This window comes from Balaenoptera musculus, chromosome 13 (assembly GCF_009873245.2).
Source record: "Balaenoptera musculus isolate JJ_BM4_2016_0621 chromosome 13, mBalMus1.pri.v3, whole genome shotgun sequence".
Classification (NCBI taxonomy): domain Eukaryota; kingdom Metazoa; phylum Chordata; class Mammalia; order Artiodactyla; family Balaenopteridae; genus Balaenoptera; species Balaenoptera musculus.
In genome coordinates, this window is record NC_045797.1 from 28,053,674 (window position 1) to 28,079,985 (window position 26,312).

General features: G+C 34.9%; 1 protein-coding gene across 2 annotated transcripts in view; it reads left to right on the plus strand.

Moving 5' to 3' along the window:
• EXOC6B (exocyst complex component 6B) overlaps window positions 1-26,312 on the plus strand; it is a 714,846-nt gene that overhangs the window by 296,588 nt on the left and 391,946 nt on the right. The gene's annotated exons all lie outside the window — the stretch shown is intronic.

Sequence of the window (26,312 nt, forward strand, 5' to 3'; positions counted from 1 at the left end):
TTGAATCTTTTATTTATATTTGCCATGTGATACGCTATAGCTAGTAATGTTAATTTCTATCAGTCATCAACAGATTATTAGATTATACCTAGAAATAGTGACGCACAAATTCAGATTTCTATTCTTAATTTAATAATGCAGTTATTTATATAACAATAGCCTATCTTTACATATTAAAATAATATTTATAAAAACTGTTTGCTTTATCATTCCTGATAATTCTTCCTTTGTCATATAACACATATGGGAAGAGGAACCTCTCTGGAGAGAAATATTATGGGTATTAATGGTATTCTAAGAAAGGCTCTTTCTCCTTCTTGGTAGTACACCTACATGCAGACACACAGATACATACAGTCAATAAAAAAATTAAACTATGAAGCTAAAGTATCATCAAAGACAAATTGATGAGAGAAGTCCATTATTGATATATTTTATAGCAAAGTTCAGTGAAACTTCTATCATGTTGTTTTTAGTATATTTGAATATGTCTTATTGCCCAGTGTGTTATCCATTTTCTTTCCTCATATATTTACCATAGTGTCACTTAGTCATTACTCCAGATGGTTTGGGTGGACTTTATGGCCTGAAGTATTTTTGGTGATCTCCAGTAGTTTGAGAAAAGAACTGATAGTTTCTTCTCCTCTCCTCTCCTTCCTCCTCCCACTTCTCCTTGCTCTCTGCTTCCCTCTTTCCCTCTCCCTCTTTTCTCACTCTCTATTCCTTCTCTCCATTTATCATTCTTGCTATATAAAAATGAAGCAAGATATAGATAAAATTGTATCAAGGCATCTAAAATAAGTCACAGTTTCTTTTCAATATCACGTACAGAGAATTAAATAAATTATATACATCTTGGTTTGTGACACACCCTTTTCATCATTTCATACAAGGCCCCTGTTGTATTTTATTTTATCATGTTTTTTCCATTCATCCCATGTCCATAAGCCCATTTGTCTTTCATCCCCAAGTATACTAACTCTAATATGTTTAATATATGATCATGGTTGTGTTTGTGTCCTTGAAAAATATATAGTGACTTCTATATGTATTTGTTTTTAACTTATTCAGATAGTATTGTCTTATGGACCTAGTTCTATTTCTTATATCTTTTGCTTAGCGCTATTTTTAATATCTGTCCTCCTTATAGTCTGTATATCTAGTTCATTGCCTCCCACTTAAACGTGATAGTTAATTGATGGTTTGTATTTACTGTATTTAATTATCTATTACTTTAGTGATAACACTTAAATTGCCTATAATATTTTGCTGTAACAAATAGTACCCTCTTATGGACTGGTGTGTAAGTTTCTATGTTTTCTATACCTAGGCATGAAATTCTTGGGTTATAAGGTATATGTATCAATATAATATTTAATTTCACCAATTTCTAATTTCTGCTAAGCTGATGGATATTGATATCATTTTAATTTGCATTTCTCTGATTACTGGTAACATTATGCTTCTCTCTATAGACCTACTAATCATTTAAGATTTTTCTTCTCTGAATGGACTACTTTTAGTCTTTGTTCAGTTTTTTTTATTGGATTTCTTGTTTTTGTTTGCTGGAAAGAGACATGTCAGAAATTCTTCCAATATTGTAGATATTAACAGTTTAAGATATTACAGATATCTTTTTTCCAGTTTGTCACCAGATTCTAAACTATGTCTGTGTTATCTTTTGTGAAACAGAACTCTTTGATTTTAATATAATCAAGTCAATCAGTATTAACCTTATAATCTGTACTTTTTGATTCTTGTTTTTAAAAAATCCCTCTCTCTTTCAAGATCATAGAGCATTCCTCTTCCATTACCTTTAACATTTTATCATTCACATTTTGATTTTGATCCATCTTGTTTTCACTGCTGTATGTATAGGTATGAGGTAGGGGTCCAACTCAGTTGTTTTCTATGTGATGAATTCAGTTTTATTAATCCCATCTATTACATAATCTGTACATCACTCAGTAATTCCTGGTAGTATATCTGGCATACACTAAATATTCATATTTATGTGAATCTGTTTCTCAGCTCTATAGTTTGTTATATTTGGTTTTGTAATATATCTACATATATAGTAAAAGAAGTACCTTCTCATTTTTCCTCTTTTAAATTGCTTTCACTATTTATAGAACTTTATTTTTCCATATGTATTTTATAGTCAGTTTGAGTTTATAAGAAAAAATTTCTTAGAATATTTGTTTGAATCAATTGAATTTATAGATAAGTTTTGGGAAGAAGTGACCACTTTGTAATGGTAAGTTATCCCATTTGTGGAAGAATAAGATCTACTTTAAAGTTATTTAATTAAGATTTTTTTCTATGTTAATAGTCTTGGGCATTTTTTTTAAGTTAACAACAAAATGCTGATAGTTTTTGTTGCTATTTCCTACCTTATTTTCTAGTATTATTGCTGATATTGAGAAACACTTGATTTTTGTAAGTTAACCTATATCTGGCAACCTGCTCAACTCTTTTGCTAGTTATTGTAGTTTGTCTTTTTGGTTTATGATAGGTTTTCTGTGTAGTTGATCATAATATATGCAGATATTGACTTTGTTTCTTTTCTTCCTAGCCATATATCTCTTTGTTCTTATTGTGCTGTTGTATTGACCAGGATCATCATTACTTTGTTGTTTAGTAAAGTGATAGTGGACATCCTTCTCTGTTTTCCAATTTCAAAGAGAAAGTATCTAAAGTTTCTCCATTAACTTGATGTTTGCAATAGGATTTTGGTAAATATTCTTTATCTAGTTATTACTAGACTTCTTATAATTTTTTATAAAACCATAAATGAGTACTGAATTTTATTGAATTTGTTTTTCAAATATACTGATATAATGCTATGGTTTTATCCTTTAATTCATGAAGGTGATGGATTTCATTGATATTTCTGATATTAAACAATCCTTGCATTCCTTAGATAAATCCAACTTGATGAGGATGTATTACTGCCTTTTTTTTTTAACACCCTGTGGAATTCAACTGCTTTTTGTTTATTTATTTTATTTTTAATCTTTTAATCTGTTTCTGTTTTTGGCCATAGTTTTCTTTTCTTTTCTTTTCTTTTCTTTTTTTTGCATTGTCTTTATGTGGTTTGTAAGTCAGTGTTATTTAAACCTCATTAGAATTGTTGAACATTCTTCCCTTTTTTCTATTTTATAAAATGATTTGTATAAGATAGAAGTTATCTATTTATTGAAAGTTGAGTAGAAATCACATATGCAGTAATACGCATTTTTCCTTTGCCACGTACTTCCCTCTCCTTTCTCCCTTATTATCTTGCTTCCATGCTCCATGATTTTGTTTAGTCTCTTCAATAGTATGTATGGTTAAAGAACCATATTTGCTCATATAAAGTTTTATAAGCCTCATAATTGCAAAATCAAGTGAATATTTCCTCTCAAATAGTGTAAAGTCTTGAAAACGGGTAGTTTATTTAGTATAATGCTATATCCTCAGTACTTACAACAGTACTTAGTGTAGGTACTCAATAAATATTAGTTGACTGAATAGATAAATAAGTGGTACCTAGAGATGGATAAGTCAAGGACTTATGCTTTTACAAAAGTATAATATATCAGGAAAGAAGTTACAACCTTTGAATGACTATAATATGACAGTACTATATCATCACTGTGTGTATGCTAGTTTTTTAAGCTTTATTAAGATTTAATGATATAGAAAATATAACAAATTTTCCTCAATTGAGAACTCTAGTAGTGATTCATAAGAGTACTGAGGTAATTTATTTGCACACTAGTGGTGTTAAGCAAGTCACCCAAACCTTAGCTTTCTCATGTATAAAATGCAATAATAATTACCACTTAGTGCAGTTATAGATATTGTATGAATGGTGCCTATCTCTGGCACATAGTTGGCATTTGATAAATGGTAGTTAATATGGCAAAAATTATGTGTCTCTGATGCTGGTCATTAGACATGTTATTGGTATTTTTCAAAGTATATGACAAAGTGTAGACATGTTGATAGAGGTAGTTTCTGCCATCAACATGCAGAGTTTATCAATTATTTAAAATTCACACATTCTTAAATATACAAAGCCTATATAATCTTAAATTGTGAGGACAAAACAGGGAGACCTTAAACTGCCCACTTCAAAATAAATTCTATACACTGGTATTCAATAATATTGAAATATTTATTGTTCATAAATTTTAAAGCATTGTTTATATGGCAGAAACAGGCCTCTTCCCCCATTCATAACGTTTCTTGAGTTTTGAAGAAACACCCTATCTCAACTAGGGTGATAAGAACTCAGCTCTATTTTTTCTGGAATACATGTTTATTTTTTAGATGTCACTGTTCCATTCCTATAGGGACTTTAAATAAGAACTCAAATATCTCATTTGCTAAAGCGAGGGCCACAGCATGTATAACTTCTAGGGTTGACTTTTCACAGCTTTTTTGGGGCAGTAATTTATTACTTTTCTGTATTTGTTTCCCCATTCTCAAATCACTAATTTGTATTATTGTATAATGAAAGATAGCTACTCATAATATTAATGACAAAGAAATTTAATATAAATATTCATAACATAAATATTTTCTTATTTCCTGATGTACTTAATATTAACATTAGGCTTTAAGAAGAGATTTAGGAGCAGAGAAATGAGGACTGAGGAGAAAGTAAATCTTCTCTCTCTCATTCCTTTCCATTCCTATACTTGTCTCTGCTTCTTTACTCTTCATTCTCTCATCAACCCAGGATATTTATCTTCTGTTCATACCACTACCCTGAATCTGTATCTTACTGGACTTTTCAGCTGCTTTTGACTTTGTTGACAGTTTACCACTTAAAACTCTTAATCCCTTCCTTTTTTCTCAATAACATATCCAGATCTCCAAATCTTGCAAATGTTACCTCTTAAATGTAGTTTTACTTCTTCCTCCCCTATCCTAAAATGATTGCCCTAGTGCAGATTTTCATCAGGATTATTAAAAACAGTCTCCTAAATGTTCTCCCTACCTTGTATCATAACCCCCTCACTTACTTGTCACTGTAGTGTTAATAATCTATCTATCACACAAATCTGACCAATATGCTCTAATTGGTCATCCGTGGAGTAAAATATAGAAGTATAGGAGAAGATACAGCATATGGAAGTACATATCCATGTCTGGTCTGCCATATTTCCTGCTGCTTACCACCTTGCTTTAATGATACTGAACTGCTTGCAGCTCTTTGAATGTACCATGTTATTTCATGCATCTCATCCTTTTTTTCAAGCTAGTCCTTCTGCCTGAATTACTATTCCCATTTCTATTTTACTGATTCATATTTATTTCCTATTTATATCCTCTAGCAAATTTTCCTGATGTTTCACTTTGAGCACAGTGGACCCTCTTCCTCTTTGCACTATTATAGGACTCAGTACTTATTTACATTAGTGCTTACTGTATTATATCATTGTAATTCTAAATAGGCATTATTTTTCCTCAATAGACTATAAGCTTTTTTAGGGCAGGTACCATATTTTATTCATTTTTTTTAGTCCTAGCACTTTGCACTTAGTATTAGTAGTATATAATACTAAATAACTGTTTGTTTTTTATTTTGAAAGATAGCTACCCTCCTTTTGACCTGCAAATGAATCCAGCATTCTAGTCTCAGTCAGTGTTATACAATATCAGAGCTGGGACTTATACAAGGGAAAACAGCTCTATTGGTGTCCAGCGGAAGGATCATAACAGAAGTAACAAAAAGTTCTAATATTTGTCATTTACAATAGTGTTTATCTGAACTTTTGGCCTGGAGGATAACAAGGCACACTTTGAATAAACATGGCAATATTTATTATTTTTAGTGAAACCGACCTTCCATTCACCCCCCTTTTATGGCTGTGCTGCTTATAAATTCCCAAAGGATTATTTGAAAAATCCTACTTATATCTGCCAGCCTTATCAGTAGGGCAGGAGTTCACGTATTGTAACAGGAGGTCAGATTTCGGTCATGGTCTTATAGATGGGGCCAAGCACCTGTAAATTCTTCCTTTGGTGACTAAAGTGAAGTACAATATCAAACAGGCTGTGAGACTTTTCTAGGAAGTGCTGAACTTTGGCAGGAAGGGCAAACTTTGGCAGGAGGAGGGGAGGGAAGAAAGTGAACAAGGGTCAGATAGTGGTTAATTGAGACTTGGTCCTTGATGTAGTAATGCAAATGGAAGTGTGCAGGGCAAAGGTAGGTGTGTTTTATAGAATTGTTTTAAACAACTTATACTGTTTAAATCTTCCTGTACAGTTTGGAAATGGGCAGGTAAGGGACAGGATATGAAGCATTTTACAGTCATTAAAGATAATTTTTTAGGAAGGGAGAAAATAACATAAAGTAAAAATTTTACTGGAAGTGGAATGATGAATAATAATAATCTGAAGTTCTTGTACATAGTGTAGTTGTAGTTAAAAAGATGGATGGACTATCTGTCTAATGAAGACAGAAACCAGTGTGTCTTACAGATTTTTAAAAAACTCTACCCAGTGATGTCAGCCATGTTTATGGGCTCCAAGCCTCGAACTCCAGTCAACTTGGACAAAGATTTGTATGTACTTTAAGCTTCTCTATTTACTATAACATTTTTCTGACTTTTCTCCAAATTTGCTGCTCACTCAGCCTTCTATCACTGAAAGGGTGTATATATGTCCCCTAACAAGGATCTTGGGTATCATTCAGAGATTGGGGGAGCAAACCTGTAAATATAACTGTACCCCTAGTTTGTGCCTCATTTATGATCTTCTTGTGGTATATTGTTGTTAATGATCATCTGCTCATGAACAATTAAAAAAAATTCCCAGATTAAAAAATGTTGACAAATGTACACCTTTGATTTATGTACTTTTCTGCATGTGTGTTATACTATAATGAAAAGTTTACTTTAAAGATTTCTGACATCTTGGGTCTAGGGATAGCTATTATGGCAATATATGGATTTTTTCTTAGTAGGCAGCAACCCCTCAGTATTATATAAATCATCAGAACCTTAGTTTTATCTAATTCTCCTTCAGTCACTAAAGGACGCTGTAAAACAGCCTAACACATAAGGAAAGAAGAATGTTGTTGTTCAGTGAATTCATTATTATAAAGACAATATAATACTGCAAGTACAGTATTACTTTTAAACTTTCTTCAGCAAGAGGCCTCTGAGAATTAGATGAGAGCTGTGACCCCTTTCCGCAGACAAAATGCACGTATATTCATGCACCTGATATTTTGCTTAGAATTTCAGAGGCTTCCCTAACTCCTGAATCTTATCCATAGGCCTAGAAAGAATTCCTCGTCTAAAGGGAACTACAAGCTGAATTAGGTTTCAGGTATCTACTGACTATAGACCTATGCCCCAGAATAGTTTACCCCATTCTGTTTGAGTATCCCCTTTTATAAGCCTCCTAGGGACTCCCTGCCACCTTGTCTTTTTCTTAGATTTGGAAACCTTGCCAAAATCTAAATTTAAAAGCCTATTTCAAAGTGACCTTATTTCTTTGTCATAAATCTTTATTCTCTGGGACCATTATATATGGGCAAGCTGGTGACCTGTTTTTCTGGTAAGAGTAAGTTAGCCTCAGGATCTAAACTAATAGTTTTGTCCCCTGAATTCTTCTACTTAGAAGGGTTCAGAGCAGAGATTTAGAAATAATTATGAGAACTGGAGTTAGTAGTTTATATCCCCGAATATGACTAACTGTGTTAAATTTCAGAATATTTTACCTCTTACTTGCATTTAATAATATCTCTTTTTAAGTACTTGGCTATAATTAGGAGAGGTGAATAAGCAGAAGAGTTAGAATTTACCCACAATTTCTTTACAGTCCTTCATGATTATTGTTGAGGCAGGGGATGGGGAAGGTTGGGTGGGCAGGAATATTCCTGGAACATGTTTCTCCCTTTATAATCTGATATAATCCCTTTGCGATCTATTGGTATGGTCTGTACTGGCAGCTGGGAGAATTTACAAAATCCACGGCCATTAACTACAGATATAACAAGGAAAGGATTTGGAGTGTGGAAAAAGGAAAAGATATTAGCAGTTCTAAGTGACATGAGTTTTCTGAGGTGTTAAGGGAATTACTTAATGAAATTACTTAAAGAACTTTGTGTTAACAATTGGCTATTACATAAAAGTACTTGGGGAATAAATATTTGAAGAGTCTAAGACACTACCGAAGTTTTCAATTAAAGAAAAATGATTAGTTTTGGCATTCTCAAGGTTAGACTTCAAGATCCTTTTGAGTAGTGGTAGTTGAACTGTTGTTTCTTATGCATGTATTTATAATAATATTGTCTTGGATTTTATATAGTACTTTGTCCAGCAGTCTCATAGTGCTATACAAATTTGACTGCATTAAATGAGGAAAGCATCTCACTTGGTAGAGACTAGCCTCACTCCAAATTAGTTCTTTTATTGCTGCCAGAGGTATGGTTTTAGGATTCTTATTTCTGTACTTTTATCAAAAGGCACTTTAGCTCTTTAATAACCAAGTAAATTTAGTAGCAAGAATTGGAACATAGACTTAAAGCAAATCTGAAGGCCTGGGTGTATTTTTGATGGTCAGATTTTTTTTTATTGTTATTGATTTAAAAAATGAGACCCCCTTTAAAAAAACAGCAGAACATCTCGGCTACATCTTGATTTTAAGATAGTTGATTGGCAAATGAAAAAAAAGATTTTCATACATCAACTTCACATAGCTTTTGACAATGCTTCTCACAGACCATTGATCTGGCAGTGCATGCTAATAAATAAATAGAGCTCTGACTGATTTTTTTAGTGTTCGTTAGAATTGTACTTTTACCATAACCTAGTTTTTTTTTTAAAGCTATCCTGATTCTACTTTAAACAGAGACTATTGATTTTTATTAATTTATATAACTGTAGTAAAAATCCATTATTTAAACTCTTTCAGTTTTTTACAAAGACACTTGAATGAACATTTAAATTTTGGTTTGGGTGTAAATACAAGTGGGATCACTTAACTACTCCAATGGTAGAAATTAAGACAAATGAGTAGGGCCTATATGCAAAATTCTAGATGCTTAGAGTTTGTGAATAAGGTGTTTTTTTTTTGTTTTTTTTTTCCTCTTATTTGACATTTCCAAAGATGGTGGTACAGAGAGAGGGAAACATCACTTGATTTTGCTGGTCACATGAAATTGGAAATTTTGGATATAGAATTTCAGCATTGCCAGAGGCAGATAGCTTAATGATCTAGGTCTCCTTAAAGTTGTTTCTGGAGCTGTATTTCTGGGGAACACCACTTTCATCAGTTGATCTGTTTTTTTCTGTTTGAAAAAAAAGGAGGGGAGCCCTACTTCAAATGTCATTGAAGCTGTGTGTACTTTATTTCTGTCTTGAGTTTTTTACAGTTCACAGTAGTATGTTCAAGTATATTCTGAGAAGATCTGCAAAAAATGAACATGTTATTTTTTATTCAAGCAAGCATTTCCTAATACAGTGAAAGATGTAAAGATGATCAGAATGTTTCCTGATCATCAAACTTTTTGATGATCAAAAAGTTTATAATTTAGTGGATCTAGAGAAAATCTCCTTTGTAAGAGACTCTGAAGAGGCCTGTTTTTTTTTTTTTTTTTAAAACTCTATCATGTTTATTTGGGAAATACAAAAAGAAAGATTGAGCTTTTAATCAAAAAGCCTTCCTGAGAACCGTAATTTGAAATGAGTAGGTACTATTTTCAAATCTTTATGCTGTTAGAACAGAGCTAGAAGCTTTCCTGATTGTTTCCATGGTGACCTTGAGTACTTCTGAGCAATAAGAATGTATTTTAAGTATTTTCTTTAGAGATATTTTTTTTTAATGTGGAAAGTTTTGCCCTGAAGTATTTGGTGACTCCTAGTCCATCTTTGACACTTAACAGATTGTCTCATCACTCTCCTGCCATATCTCACTGCCTCCTAGTTTTACTGACCTACCAGTGCCTGGTGAGGTTAGATAGGCATAAACATAGATCATAGAGAAAAGCTGAGGGTGAGATACTTTGTGCACTGCATTGATAAGCACACAGGAAAAGCCATTTATAGTGATAACTTTCCTGTAGTATGGGCTAATGGGCCCTGGTTTGTAGTAGCTGTAATCTAACTTTTTATAATTGTCATATTGCTCTTTTAACCTGGTGACCTTATTACCCATGGGCATACATATCATTTGGCTTTGAATAAAACAAGAGGCAAAAAAAAGCGATTAAAATTTTTTTTTTCTAAATATGCTTGCATTTGTTTTTCAGAATGCTTACTTTGGGAACATTGAACTTCTCAAATGTGCTTACTTTTTTTTAAACAAGAATATCTCACTTAAACAGCTTTAGATACCACAATAATATAACTGTTTTTTAAGCCCTGACAAAATGAACAAGAAATAATTCACTTTCCGTATAATGCCCAGTAATCTTTCTAAACACATTTAAATCATGTCAAAACTGTGCTTTAAATACTTTAATTTCTTACTGTTCTCAGAATAAAGTAAACTTCTTAACTTGGTCTATATAGTTTTCCATATTGTATCCTTGGCTTATCTCTCTTACCTCATTCCTAGTTGCTCCTTCCCTCCTTCCTGCTCATAGTCTATGCTCCAGATGTACAGACCCCAGTGTTCTTTCATAATGATGCTTTTGCACAGGCAGTTCTTTCCTGAAACATACTTCATATTTTCTTTCTTTCTTTTGATGTTTCTTCCTATTAATTATGCCAAATTTCTTCATTGCTATGATCTCTGGATTTGGCATTTACGGTCTTCTCTCCCTCATCTCATGTATCCATCCAGATCTCTTACATCTTTTTCTTCCTTTTCCTTTCTTGGTTGTGACTGCCAGGATTTTTGTTTGTTTTCAGTTTTTAAATTTAAAATTTTAGGGTTTTTTTTGTTTGTTTCTCTAAAATGCCTTCTATACTAGGTACTTAGTTTAATACATTGCCCAATAGTTTTGGATGTTTGTGGGGGGCATAAATAATTGTTGCCGGAACCTTGTGATCTAAGTAAAAGGGCATGTAGGGAAGGAATTTCCTTTTGTTTTATAGGGGAAATTTGGTCATTCATTTATGTAAGCTGCATGTGCCAAAATGATCTTCTAATCAGAAACAAATACTGGAGCTTGTGTTTTTCTGTGGTTGGTTGTAGCAGGTGTAATGAAGAGTTTGTTTTTAACCTATGACGGTAAATGATTTATTTTAAATTGTGGGGGATTTGAAAAGCTGAGTTTGAAACTGAAGTAGATTCTCTAACTTTTTCTGATTCCAAAACTCAGACCACAATCTTGAGGTGAAGTAGTGTAGGACTTTAACACTGGAGTAGAAACTCAAACTCTTTGCCTCTCCACACCTCAGGGTTTCTCAGGGATTCTCAGGGAATGTAAGCAGAATTCATTTTAGTTCCTTTCTTCAGAGTCTTTAACTAGAGCTTCTGGAAATCTCAGAATACTGTGTCATTCCCACCTCATAGAAGGAGCTTAACAAATAATTGTGGAATGAATGAATGAACAAATGAATTGTCAAAATACCTCAAGAAAATACAGTAAAAAATAGAGACCTATAAAAGGACTATAAAATATGCCATAGTCTAAGAAGATTTACTTGTTTTGATTGAGATTAATATAGTTAATTGATTTATTATATAGAGTGTTATTATTTAAGATTTGGGATTTCTTCTTGCCCTGAAACAAAGTATAAGATGTGTTAACATATTTTTTTAGATGTGAAAAATGAGGTCATGTATGATGTTTAATGGTGATGTTTGTAGCAGTTCAGGTTGTATTTGGTTACGTGTAACTAAAACCCAACTATAATGGTTTAAATGAATGCAGAGGTTTTTTTTTTTAATTTTATTTATTTATTTATTTATTTATGGCCGCTTTGGGTCTTCGTTGCTGCACGCGGGCTTTCTCTAGTTGTGGCGAGCGGGGGCTACTCTTCGTTGCAGTGTGCGGGCTTCTCATTGCAGTGGCTTCTCTTGTTGCGGAGCACCGGCTCTAGGCGCGCGGGCTTCAGTAGTTGTGGCATGCGGGCTCAGTAGTTGCGGCTCGCGGGCTCTAGAGCACGGGTTCAGTAGTTGTGGCGCATGGGCCTAGTTGCTCCGCGGCATGTGGGATCTTCCTGGACCAGGGCTTGAACCTGTGTCCCCTGCATTGGCAGGCGGATTCTTAACCACTGCACCACCAGGGAAGCCCAGAGTTTCTTTATATATGACAAGAAGTCCAGATGTAGGCAGTTCATTATTGGTGTGGTGGCTGACACTGTCATCAAAGACTTAGGTTCTTTTAGTTGTTCCAGTCTTCCTTCTTTAGCATGTAGTTAATTTGTCTTCATTCTTGCAAGGTGGATCATTTTCATATTTCAGAAAGAAAGCAGGTGGGAAGGCCAAAGTGCAAAAGCTGCATTCCATCTGTGTCTATTTCTGTTGTCAGGAAAACAGTAACTTCAGTCAAAAAATAAAAGGTTTTGTAAAAATGTTGAATTCTTTCGTAATTTTAAAAACAATTAAAATTAAAAGCCTATTGATTTCTAGTCAACATGGTGTTTTTTTAAAAACTGGGAACAAATCAGATAAGCTTGAATCTAGATCTTGATCTACATACATTACTTAACTTCTCATAGCTTCAATTCCCCATTTAAAAATGCAAATAATAGTGTTTATCTCACAGTGTTTCTGTGAGAATGAAATGAAAGAGTATATGTAAAAACACCTGGCATACTAGCTAAATCTTAAAGAAATATTTCTCCTTCTAACTCATACATGTTCTGCTCACCATCCCCCATCACCAAATTTTTATATTATGAAAAGGACTTTTAAAGAATGCAATGCAGAAGGAGTAAGGGACTAGGAACTAGACTAATGCATGTGTAGACATACATATGCAGATATAAGAAACAATACAAGAAAACCTGTACACTTCCTCCCACAGCCCATCCCCATTTAATGTTACATTTATAAAAATTCTGATCTAGAGATTAAAGGCCATGATACATTAGGGAGAGAAAGACCTTTGTATACCCTTTCTTTTAGTCATCTCTTTTCACAGAAGGGGAAACCTTGGCCTAGGGCAGTTAAATTACTCACCTAAAGTCACCTAGTGGTAAATAGCAGAATTGGAACTAAAAATTCTCTGTCTTGTGTTCTTTACTCCATCACTTTTCATTATCATTAAAGCAGTTAAATTTATCATATTTTGTGTGATGTCCTATTCTAAGCACTTAAAAGTGTTAAGTTAATCAGTATATGATATTGTACCCAAATACAGTATAGAATAGATATATGAACTTTATAAACCTAATTAACCCATGGTTTTTCTTATTCCACTACAGTAACGGACTAGACCTGGTTTCCTGTCAGTAATGATTGCAAATAGGGTTGGAGACGGGAAAGCTTTCTACAATATATTTATTAGTCTATCTTTAAAAGAAAAAAAACTTTTCTTTTTCAGCATTGACTTTGGTATATACTTTAACAGTTCTGTACTCTCAGTTTTTATGTGACTCTGTCAAAATTCTTACTCTGGTTATCTAGAACCATCTTTTGGGAAGGCCTGATGACCACAGTTGTTGTAAGGAAAAGAACAGGATTTTCCTTTCTTAGTAAGGTCAGTTACTTTTCGTCTATAAAAATGGTCTGTTTGCTTCCTAGTTCTTTTTTTTCTTTCTTTCTTGTAATATAAAAAGATGCCATTGAAACCGGTATCTATAATAGAGTGAATAGTCCACACCAGACCACAGTTGGCTGCAACTGGTTTTGGGCTTAAGCTATCAACAGCAACTACTTGTGAGTTTTTTTAAGCTATTTTTCAGGTTTTTAGGAAGGCCTTGAGGACACTTATGCTAAGTTTTAGTTGCATTTGGCCTATTGTCTTTCTAGATTTTCCTACATTATTCAGAAATTCACAAGCATAATTTCTTCCATCAAATGACACAATAAATTGTAGTTGGGCTTTAAAATCTTAATGGAAAATAGAAAAATAGGAAAATTTGTGAGTAAGGGTATTTTCATTGGAGAAAAAGTAGAAAACCATGAATCTATACTAATGGTAAACAGGTATATAAATGAATGAACGATTACATATATACATTAAGTACATACATAAATAGAGAAGAGGGCTGTGATCTTACTCATAGTAGGGTGCTACATGTCGACTTTTGGGAGACAATTATGGGTGTCTTGTATCTCTCTACATCTTGTAAGCAGAGGCACTGACTTTGTTCTGGACCATCTTTTCAAGAATGTGTAGTCAGCGGCTTTATAAGGTAGGGATAATGTCTTTCACCAGAGGAAAAAGCAGGTGTGCTTCCATGTTTGGAAGATTGAGATAGTGTTTTTCTATGGAATAAAGATATTTTGATTCTCTACACTCAGGGTTCCTCACCTTTAGAGCAAACCACTGTGTGTGCAGGTGTCACCTGGACTCTTTTGCATTGCCATGTGGAAATTGGGACTCTGGGAATTGGTGCAAGTATAAATGCTGTTGATGCTAGTAATAAAGTCCTTTGTCTCTGATCCAGGGATCCAGGGTTTTTTTTTGCCTTCTGCTAGCATCCATGAAACTGTGGCATGCTAATTTGTTGGCTTGCAAGTGGGTAAAATCTCAGACTCTGTATGGTTTTTCATTTTGCTGTCATTATAATAAAGACTTATTCAGGCAGGAATCATCAATAGATACTAAATCTAGTGGTGAAATTGGTAAGAAGTAGTTTATTTGTGTGGTCTTAAATTGTCTTCCCAAGATTGCTTATTAATAACAAGACAAAAATTGTAACTGGACACCATCTTTACCAGGTGATCAAAATTAACATCACAATTGAGGATCACTATGTGCCTCTGAATGAGAAGCCCTGAGAGGGATATGGCATTACTTATGTACTATTCTGACCTGGAGTGTATATTATGTGCCTCTGAATGAGAAGCCCTGAGAGGGATATGGCATTACTTATGTACTATTCTGACCTGGAGCATATAACCTGAATCTAACTTATGAGGAAACATCACAGAAACTTAAGCTGAGGAGCATTCTACTATGAAAGAAAGAAAGAGTTGGAGGGAGGGAGGGAGGGAATATTTTTCAAAAATATCAGTCATAAAAGATAAAGACATGCTGAGAAACTCTTTCAGACTAAAGGAAGCTAAAGAGGCATGACAACTAACTAAATGTCCTAGACCTGGGATTGGCAAACATTTTCTCAGAAGGGCCTGACAGTAAATATTTTAGGCTTAGAGGGCCATAGGGTCTCTGTCACAACAACTCAAGTTTACTGTTACAGCTCAAAAGCAGCCAAGACACAATATGTAAGTGAGTGAGAGTGGCTGTATTCTAATAAAACTTTATTTGCATAACAGGTAATGGGATTTGACCCATGGGCCATGGTTTACTGACCCCTGTTCCAGATTGAATCTTGTGCTTGAGGGAAAACATGCTATAAAGAACATTTTTGGGTCCATTGACAAAATTAGAACATGGACAGTAGATTAGGAAAATGTTATATTTTCTAAAATTGATAAATATTCTATTGTTAGAAATTATTCTTATTCTCAGGAAATACACAATGAAGTATTTTAGGAGTAAAGAGATCTGCTGTATATTACATATTTTCAAATGGCTAAGAAAAAAATATATGTAGAAAGAGCACATGATAAAGGATATGGGGCAAAATATTAACAGTAGGTGAATCTGGGTAGAGTATATGGGTTTTTTTATACTATTCTTACAATTTTTCTGTAAATTGAAATTATTGCCAAATAAAAAGTTAAAAGGGTATATGTGTTTATATATGTGAACTTATATGCATGCACATAGCCTGTAGGGAGAGAAAAATATAAAAGATTTGGTAGCTTCTTTATGCTCTCTTGATAGATACCTAAAAAGAGAAATTAACCAAAACATGAATTGAAAATGAAAATCTGTGGTTGATGTAACAAGGGAAGCCAGCAGACATCATCCTTGGCCTAATCTGAATGCACTTAGTTACCAAGCGGCTGTAGTCTAGGGGCCAGAGGCTTTAGTGTGGTCTGAAAATGATGGTGGGAGCCACATTTTCCAGACTGTGAAATACAGGTTACCTTGTTTAGTCAGCACAGTTTAGGTCAAATGTGGTTATGAAAAACAGATGAATTCTGGTGATCAAGTTGTACTTTGACAAATATTCCATTGTTTGAACATGCAGTAATTTCTGAAAAATGTGAAGCAGCCTGGACTGCAGAGATTGAGTTCTCTCTTCTCAACTCCCTTGCCTGCTCACAAAGGTCTTGTCATCATGGGGAGTAAAAATAACAGGGCAGAAGAAGTATGTTAGATACCCACCCCCCCCCCCCCCCCCCTTTTTTCCTTTTCTTTGCTTTACTGGTAAATCAAGCAGTTTTGGGCAGGCTGTTTTGTCAGCTGGAGGTCTTGCCCTACTCTGGGCTTTGGGGACAGCTTTTGTGCTTCAGTTTTATGGATAGTGGTGTGTTCTAGTGATTATGGATAGTGGTGTGTTCTAGTGAATTAAATACTTTGAGTTTATCCCATTAATAGAAAAATGGTATTTGAGGTTTAGTGAGACATTGTTATATTTCACTGGCTTCTCTGGTCATGACCTGGGAGTCATTATTTCATTCAGTGTCTACCCCTAGCTCAAGAGGCTTATCCATAGAGCTCGGTTCCTATAACTTAAGAACTATAGTAATAGCATAACAGGCCAGAGATGCTTGATGCAGAGGATTCCACATAGAATCAAGTCCTCTTTGATGGCTTATTTTTCCATTTATATGCTTGTCTTGTACTTTTTTTGTTGCTTCAGGGTTTTGTCTCACTTTACTCCGTTCATTTATCCATTTAACAAATATTCATTGCATACTTACTGTGTGCAGAGCACATGATCCAGCCTTTTGCCTTTGGGTAGGATTTTCATTTTGGGTGATGTAGACTTGTGCTGTTCAATATGGTAGCCACCAGCCACATGTGGCTGTTGAGCACTTGAAACAATGATAGTCTGAATCAAGATATACGTGTAAAATACATGTCAGATTTCAAAGACTTAGTACAAAAGAAGTGCAAAATATTTTATTAATTTTTATATTGATTACATATTGAAATGATATTTTAGATATATTGGGTTAAGTATATTATTAAATATTAATTATAATATATATTATATCAATAAATTATTAAATTTTATATCACTTTTTTTTACTGTGGCTTATAGAAAATTTAAAAATTGCATATGTGACTAACATTTATGGCTTGTATTATATTTCTTCAAACATTGTTGCTCATCAAATATGAACCCTGAGTATTTTTTTCTCCCGTCTCTTACATGAAGTGATCCTGGTCATTTCTAATATTAGTATGTTTAACATTTTTATATAAAAGACTAATCAGCCACAATTACTATACCCTCATTTTATTTCTTTCAATTTTGATGATGGTCAGTACATCTCAAAAATACCATCAGTTCTTGTCAAATTGGTATGTCATTTATGAATAAATTTGGAATCTTGATGAATGTTTCTGAGCATTTAGATACCTTAATAACAAGCTGACATTTGTAAAAATGATAACTATTGGTCAGAAATCTTGAATGTAGTGTTCTCATGAATTCTGCTAGAACTTTTATATAAGCTACTAAAACCTTAAGGAAAGTTTCCATTGTTGTTGTTTTTTTTTAAATAAATTTATTCATTTATTTATTTATATTTTTGGCTGTGTTGGGTCTTCGTTTCTGCACGAGGGCCCTCTCCAGTTGCGGCGAGCGGGGGCCGCTCTTCATCGCGGTGCGCGGGCCTCTCACTGTCGCGGTCTCTCTTGTTGCGGAGCACAGGCTCCAGACGCGCAGGCTCAGTAGTTGTGGCTCACGGGCCTAGCTGCTCCACGGCATGTGGGATCTTCCCAGACCAGGGCTCGAACCCGTGTCCCCTGCATTGGCAGGCAGATTCTCAACCACTGCGCCACCAGGGAAGCCCCCTCCATTGTTTTTGTTTGTTTTTTTTTAACTATTCTAGCTACAGGGAAGTAAGGTTATGCTAGTTGCATGAGTTGTAAAATATGAAAGAAAGAAGAACTCATCTCTAGTCTTGAACATTTAGTAATTTATAAAATTATAAGTGAGTACAGAATGATGCAGTGCATGTTTAATACTTATTTGTAAAGATTACTTTTTGTTGCTGAAATCCACAGTGCATTCTGCTTTGAGGAGAATAGACTGGGGGAATGTTTTTGATGGCTGCCTGGCTGCATCTTTGGAAATGTTGGTTCTTTCATGGCCTGGGAAGGCTGCCAAGATATAAGTATTTCAGTGCCCTACAGATGGCTTTATTTTTTAGAAGCTTGAAGCTAAATCTTCATTGTATACATTACAATGTATATATACTAGTTTTGGAGCTCTGCAAATGATTGTGGCAGTATTAACATCTTTTGTCATCATAGACCCATGGTTTGGATTTAGTTTGTCTTTCATTAGGTAAGTCATATTTGGTGTTAGTGGCATACATGAATTTGGGAAAGTTTTTAACCTCTCTAAGTCTCAACTGTGGTATAGATACTTTTCAGGGCTGTAGGGACTTCTATGACTTGAGGCCCCAGCAGGGAACAGTTCTGATGAGGAGTGAAGTTGTGGGCAACTTTAAGGGAGGGGAGAAACAAACAAACTTCTGCTGTAGAATTGCTTAAGCAGAGGGTAGAAGCATGGATTTTAGCCAAGAAGAATCATATTCATCTGGAGCTCTACAGTAGGAAGCCAGAATGGGAATTATTACCCTTTTTTTCTCTTTCATTTTTTTTTGTTTTGTTTTGTTACCTGGTATTGACATATCTTTGCAGTGAGCTTACTGGGAAAAAGACCAGTCAGTCTGAGAATATTGTTTTTACTATGTCTTATACATTGAGGATAGACAAAGAAGTATGAGATATATTCTTACATTCAAGAAAAATTGATATACTGGGACTTCCCTGGCAGTCCAGTGGTTAAGAGTCCACGCTTCAAATGCAGGGGGCATGAGTTCAGTCCCTGGTTGGGGAGTTAGCATCCCACATGCCATGTGGTGCAGCCAAAAATAAAATAAAGTGAAATAAATTCCTTAAAAAAAAAGAAAAATTGATATAGACAAGACATGAGATGACTATCAGTATGTACGGAAGTTTTTTAATTTGGTAAAAGGCATCTATGAAAAATCCACTGCAAAGTTCATACATAATGACTAAACTTTACAATGATTCCCAATAAGTCAAGAAGAAGACAAAGACAAATACTAGGGGAAAGATGCCGACTGCCAGCCATCATGATCATTATTCCCAAGGTTCTAGGCCAAGGAAAAAAGATAAAAAAGAGAAGATAGATTTAAAAACTTGTACAACATACCCAATAGCAGTTCTCTAAATCAATTATATCCATCAAGAAACTACAATTGAAAATAAATCAACCCTTTAATAGGTTATATAGAAATTAACCTGAAAAATGTACAAGGCCTTTATGATGAAAGTACTGAATAAATGAAGAGATAGATACTCTTTTAATGGACAGGATATCTGAACATTGTAAAATTGTCAATTTCTCCCTAATTTAATTAGTAAAATTAATGAAATTCCTATAATAATCACAATATAGGAAGTTTGTGGTAACTTTGTGGTCCTTTTTGTAATTCATCAAAGTTGCTGTGCTATATGTATAGACTAGTGGCTTGCTGTCAAGACTTGAGGCCACATTATGATGGCCTCTACCCCACAAAAAGCTCTCCTTTATTTCCACAAGGATACATTTATGAGGGTGTTTATTTTGGCATTGTTTAGGGTAGCAAATAGTGGAGGCAATCTAGGTATTCATCACTAGGGGACTAGATGAGTAAAATTGGTATTTACATATGATTGAATGTAATATGAAACACATACCAAGCATTGTAAATGATGAACAATATATTTTTTTTTTTTTAAAGCACTTTTCTTTTTTATAGCTACTTTATTTATTTATTTTATTTTATTTTTGGCTGTGTTGGGTCTTCGGTTCATGCGAGGGCTTTCTCTAGTTGAGGCAAGTGGGGGCCACTCTTCATCGCGGTGCGGGGACCGCTCTTCATCGCGGTGCGCGGGCCTTTCACTATCGCGGCCCCTCCCGTCGCGGGGCACAGGCTCCAGACGCACAGGCTCAGTAGCTGTGGCTCACGGGCCCAGCTGCTCCGTGGCATGTGGGATCTTCCCAGACCAGGGCTCGAACCCGTGTCCCCTGCATTAGCAGGCAGATTCTCAACCACTGCGCCACCAGGGAAGCCCCAATATTTTTATATAACAATATATTGTAAAGATTTCAGAAATATGGTGCTGGGGATCAGAGTAAGAAACAATATAATTGCTGGCTTAATATTATTTATATAAATTAAAATTAATCCATAAACTAACACTATACATACTTATTTCAAAGACACACTTATGTAAATAACTATAAAAGGTTCATTTGAATGACATGTCATATGTAGTAGGATGGGTGCTTGTGTTGATAAGGGGAATGAAATTAGGAATGGGGTATAAAAGAAAAAAAAATCAAAATGAGTAATACTGCATACTTCAACAGTATGTCTTGAACTGGGGTAGTATTATAAGGTCAGTTCTTTGCAAGTGATGCCCTAATAAAATGCTCTAAACTGCTTCTACCTGAATGTCACATTATCAGAGAAATTCCACTAGCATTTATCAAAAGGCTGCTGGGAATTTCCTGTAGAACTGTTTTACCCTGAAAATCTTGACAAAATTGCCACAAAACGCAGGTGGAAGGTTTTGTATACTTCTTTTACTTTTCTGCAGCTTGAAAACCAGTAGTTCTTTTTAAGGTCATTGATGTATGTGTCAGGCCACACAAAGTTGTTTTCAACTTTGTGAAGCATCAAAATAGAAAAGATTTTGATGCTTACAGCAAAGAGTGTGTACACATCTGTATTCCTACAGTGATTTTTAGTCATCATATATTCTTTAAAGGTCAATCTTTCAAAGGAAAACAAGTATACCAAAAAAATAAGTAACTAATGCTTTAATACAGTCTATTCATTCAACAAATGTTTATTTCGAATATATTTAATTCTTTAAGGGTGAGTTTTAAACCAATTAACACACCAGACTCTGAAGAGGTACATCAGGGATTTCTTGCTTTGAAAAAAAAAAGTTACTTGCTGAAAGTCTCAGCACCTTTCTAAACATAAATGACATTGAGAAGGTCCTTGTTCTTAAAGAGGGAAAGAGATGTAAATGATATGATTAGCAAGTTTTTCTTTTTCTTTTTAAGCTTTTCATCTCTAACCAATGGGTAAAACATTCTTTCACTAAAACAATTTGATGGAAGTTCCCTGAAACCACAATGGACCTGTCTACCTCCCCTGAACTTTAATGTGACTTAGTCTGAAAAGTTTGATTTGGTGGAAGGGAAAGTTTCAGAAGAAAATCTTCATCCATTCATGGAGGGAAAAAAAAAGCTACCCTTATTAGGTTCCTGCAAGTGGAATCTATGGAACTAGACAGAAAAACCTGTATAAAAAAGGGTATATTGCAAACAGTATGAGCCGGTATCAGACAAATTTGTATTGCTATCCATGAACTTTGTAACTTTGGCTTTTAGTTTCCTTATAGGGGAAAGAAAATATACTTTTTTTAAACTGGAGTATAATTGTTTTACAATGTTGTGTTAGTTTCTGCCATACAATGAAGTGAATCAGCTATATGTATAACTATATCCCCTCCCTCTTGGACCTCTCTCCCACCCCACACCCCCCATCCCACCCATCTAGGTCATCACAGAGCACCGAGTTGAGCTTCCTGTGCTTTATAGCATGTTTCCGCTAGCTATCTGTTTTATGCATGGTAGTGTATATATGTCAATTCTAATCTCGCAATTTGTCCCACGCTCCCCTTCCCCGCTGTGTTCACATGTCTGTTCTCTATATCTGCGTTTCTGTTACTGCCCTACAAATAGGTTCATCTGTACCATTTTTCTAGATTTCACATACATGTGTTAATATATGGTATTTGTTTTTCTCTTTCTGGCTTACTTCACTCTGTATGACAGACTCTAGGTCCCTCCACATCTCTACAAATGACCCAACTTCGTTCCTTTTTATGGCTGAGTAATATTCCATTGTATATATGTACCACATCTTCTTTCTCCATTCATCTGTTGTTGGACATTTAGGTTGTTTCCGCGTCCTGGCCACTGTAAATAGTGCTGCTATGAACATTGGGGTACATGTGTCCTTTTGAGTTATGGTTTTCTCAGGGTATATGCCCTGTAGTGGGATTCTAATTCTATTTTATAGTAGTACTAAAAATAGTAGTTCTATTTTTAGTTCTGTAAGGAACCTCCATACTGTTCTCCATAGTGGCTGTATCAATTTACATTCCCACCAGCAGTGCAAGAGGGTTCCCTTTTCTCCACACCCTCTCCAGCGTTTATTGTTTGTAGATTTTTTTGATGATGGTCATTCTGATCAGTGTGAGATGATACCTCATTGTAGTTTTGATTTGCATTTCTCTAATAATTAGTGATGTTGAGCAGCTTTTCATGTGCTGCTTGGCCGTCTGTATGTCTTCTTTGGTGAAACGTCTATTTAGGTCTCCTGCCCATTTCTTAACTGGGTTGTTTGTTTTTTTGATATTGAGCTCCATGATCTGTTTGTATATTTTGGAGATTAATCCTTTGTCAGTTGCTTCATTTGCAAATATTTTCTCCCATTCTGAGGGCTGTCTTTTCATCTTGTTTATGGTTTCCTTTGCTGTGCAAAAGCTTTTAAGTTTCATTAGGTCCCATTTGTTTATTTTTGTTTTTATTTTCATTACTCTAGGAGGTGGGTCAAAAAAGATATTGCTGTGGTTTATGTCAAAGAGTATTTTTCCAGTGTTTTCCTCTAAGAGTTTTATAGTTTCTGGTCTTATGTTTAGGTCTTTAATTCATTTGGAGTTTATTTTTGTGTATGGTGCTAGGTAGTGTTCTAATTTCATTTTTTTACATGTAGCTGTCCAGTTTTCCCAGCACCACTTATTGAAGAGGCTGCCTTTTTTCCATTTATGTTCTTGCCTCCTTTGTCATAAATTAGGTGACCATATGTGCGTCGGTTTATCTCTGGGCTTTCTATCCTCTACCATTGATTGATATTTCTCTTTTTGTGCCAGTACCATACTGTCTTGATTACTGTAGCTTTATAGTATAGTTTGAAGTTGGGGAGCCTGATTCCTCTAGCTCCATTTTTCCTTCTCAAGATTGCTTTGGCTATTCGGGGTCTTCTGTGTTTCCATACAAATTGTAGAATTTTTTGTTCTAATTCTGTGAAGAATGCCATTGGTAATTTAGTAGGGATTGCATTGAATCTGTAGATTGCTTTGGGTAGTACAGTCACGTTCACAATATTGATTCTTCCAATCCAAAAACACGGTATATTTCTCCATCTGCTTATGTCATCTTTGATTTCTTTCATAAGTGTTTTATAGTTTTCTGAGTACAGGTCTTTTGCCTCCTTAGGTAGGTTTATTCCTAGGTATTTTATTCTTTTTGTTGCAATGGTAAATGGGATTATTTCCTTAGTTTCTCTTTCTGATTTTTCATGGTCAGTGTATAGGAATGCCAGAGATTTCTGTGCATTAATTTTGTATCCTGCTACTTTACAAAATTCATTGATTAGCTCTAGTAGTTTTCTGGTGGCATCTTTAGGATTTTCTGTGTATAGTATCATGTCATCTGCAAACAGTGACAGTTTTACTTCTTTTTTTCCAATTTGGATTCCTTTTATTTCTTTTTCTTCTTTGCAATGCTGTGGCTAGGACTTCCAAAACTATGTTGAGTAAGAGTGGCAAGAGTGGATATCCTTGTCTTGTTCCTGATCTTGGTGGAAATGTTTTTAGTTTTTCACCATTGAGAATGATGTTGCTGTGGGTTTGTCATATATGGCCTTTATTATGTTGAGGTAGGTTCCCTTTATGCCCATTTTCTGGAGGGTTTTTATCATAAATGGGTGTTGAATTTTGTCAAAAGCTTTTTCTGCTGTCTTTCTTGCTATCTTGTTTGTCAAAAGCTTTTTTCTGCATCTCATCTATTGAGATGATCGTATGTTTTTTTTTTTAAAATAAATTTATTTTATTTATTTTTGGCTGCGTTGGGTCCTCATACGGTGTGTGGGCTTCTCATTGCGGTGGCTTCTTTTGTTGCAGAGCACGGACTCTAGGCTCATGGGCTTCAGTAGTTGTGGCTCGCAGGCTCTAGAGCACAGGCTCAGTAGTTGTGGTGCACGGGCTTAGCTGCTGCACAGCATGTGGGATCTTCCCGGACCAGGGCTCGAACCCATGTCCCCTGCACTGGCAGGCGGATTCTTAACCACTGTGCAACTGGGGAAGTCCCAATCATATGGTTTCTATTCCTTGAGTTGTTAATATGGTGTATCACATTGATTGATTTGTGTATATTGAAGAATCCTTGCATTGCTGGGACAAATCGTACTTGGTCATGGTGTATGATCCTTTTAATGTGTTGTTGGATTCTGTTTGCTAGTATTTTGTTGAGGAGGTTTGCATCTATTTTCATCAGTGTTATTGGTCTGTAATTTTCTTTTTTTGTGATATCTTTTTCTCGTTTTGGTATCAGGGTGATGGTGGCTTCGTAGAATGGATTTGGGAGTGTTCCGCCCTCTGCAATTTTTTGGAAGAGTTTGGGCAGGATAGGTGTTAGCTCTTTTCTAAATGTTTGATGGAATTTGGCTGTGAAGCCATCTGGTCCTGGACTTTTGTTTGTTGGAAGATTTTTAATTAGTTTCAATTTCATTACTTGTGACAGGCCTGTTTATATTATCTAATTCTTCATGGTTCAGTCTTGGAAAATTGTACCTTTCCAAGAATTTGTCCATTTCTCCGAGGTTGTCCATTTTATTGGCATATAGTTGTTTGTAGTAGTGTCTTATAATCCTTTGTATTTCTGTGGTGTCAGTTGTGATTTCTCCTTTTTCATTTCTAATTTTATTGATTTGTATCCTCTCCCTTTTTTTCTTGATGAGCCTGGCTAAAGGTGTATCAATTTTGTTTATCTTCTCAAAGAACCAACTTTTAGTTTTATTGATCTTTGCTATTGTTTTCTTCATTTCCATTTCATTTATTTCTGCTCTGATCTTCATGATTTCTTTCCTTCTACTGACTTTGGGTTTACTTTGTTCTTTCTCTAGTTGCTTTAGGTGTAACATTAGATTGTTTATTTGAGATTTTTCTTGTTTCTTGAGGTGAGATTGAATTGCCATAAAATTCCCTCTTAGAACTGCTTTTGCTGTGTCCCATAGGTTTTGGATCATCGTGTTTTTGTTGTCATTTGTTTCTAGGTATTTTTAAATTCCTCTTTGATTTCTTCAGGGATCTCTTGGTTATTTAGTAGCGCACTGTTTAGCCTCCATGTATTTGTGTTTTATAGAGTTTTTTTTTTCCTGTAATTGATTTCTAATCTCATAGCGTTGTGGTTAGAAAAGATGCTTGATATGATTTCAATTTTCTTAAATTTTCTGGGGCTTGATTTGTGACCCAAGATGTGATCTATCCTGGAGAATGTTCCGTGTGCACTTGAGAAGAAAGTGTATTCTGCCACTTTCAGGTGGAATGTCCTATAAATATCAATTAAATCTATCTTGTCTGTTGTTTCATTTAAAGCTTGTGTTTCCTTATTTATTTTCATTTTGGATGATCTGTCCATTGGTGAAAGTGGGGTGTTAAAGTCCCCCACTATTATTGTGTTACTGTCGATTTCCCCTTTTATGGTTGTTAGCATTTCCCTTATGTATTGAGGTGCTCCTATGTTGGGTGCATAAACATTTATAGTTGTTAAATCTTCTTTTTGGATTGATTCCTTGATCATCATGTAGTGTCCTTCCTTATCTCTTGTAACAGTCTTTATTTTAAAGTCTATTTTATCTGATATGAGTATTGCTACTCCAGCTTTCTTTTGATTTCCATTTGCATGGGATATCTTTTTCCATTCCCTCATTTTCAGTCTGAATGTGTCCCTAGGTCTGAAGTGGATCTCTTATAGACAGCATATATATGGGTCTAGTTTTTGTATCCATTCAGCAAACCTGTGTCTTTTGGTTGGATCATTTACTCCATTCACGTTTAAGGTAATTATTGATATGTATGTTCCAGTTACCATTTTCTTAATTGTTTTGGGTTCGTTTTTGTAGGTCCTTTTCTTCTCTTGTGTTTCCCACTTAGAGAAGTTCCTTTAGCATTTGTTGTAGAGCTGGTTTGTTGGTGCTGAATTCTCTTAGCTTTTGCTTGTCTGTAAAGCTTTTGATTTCTCTGTCGAATCTGTATGAGATCCTTGCTGGGTAGAGTA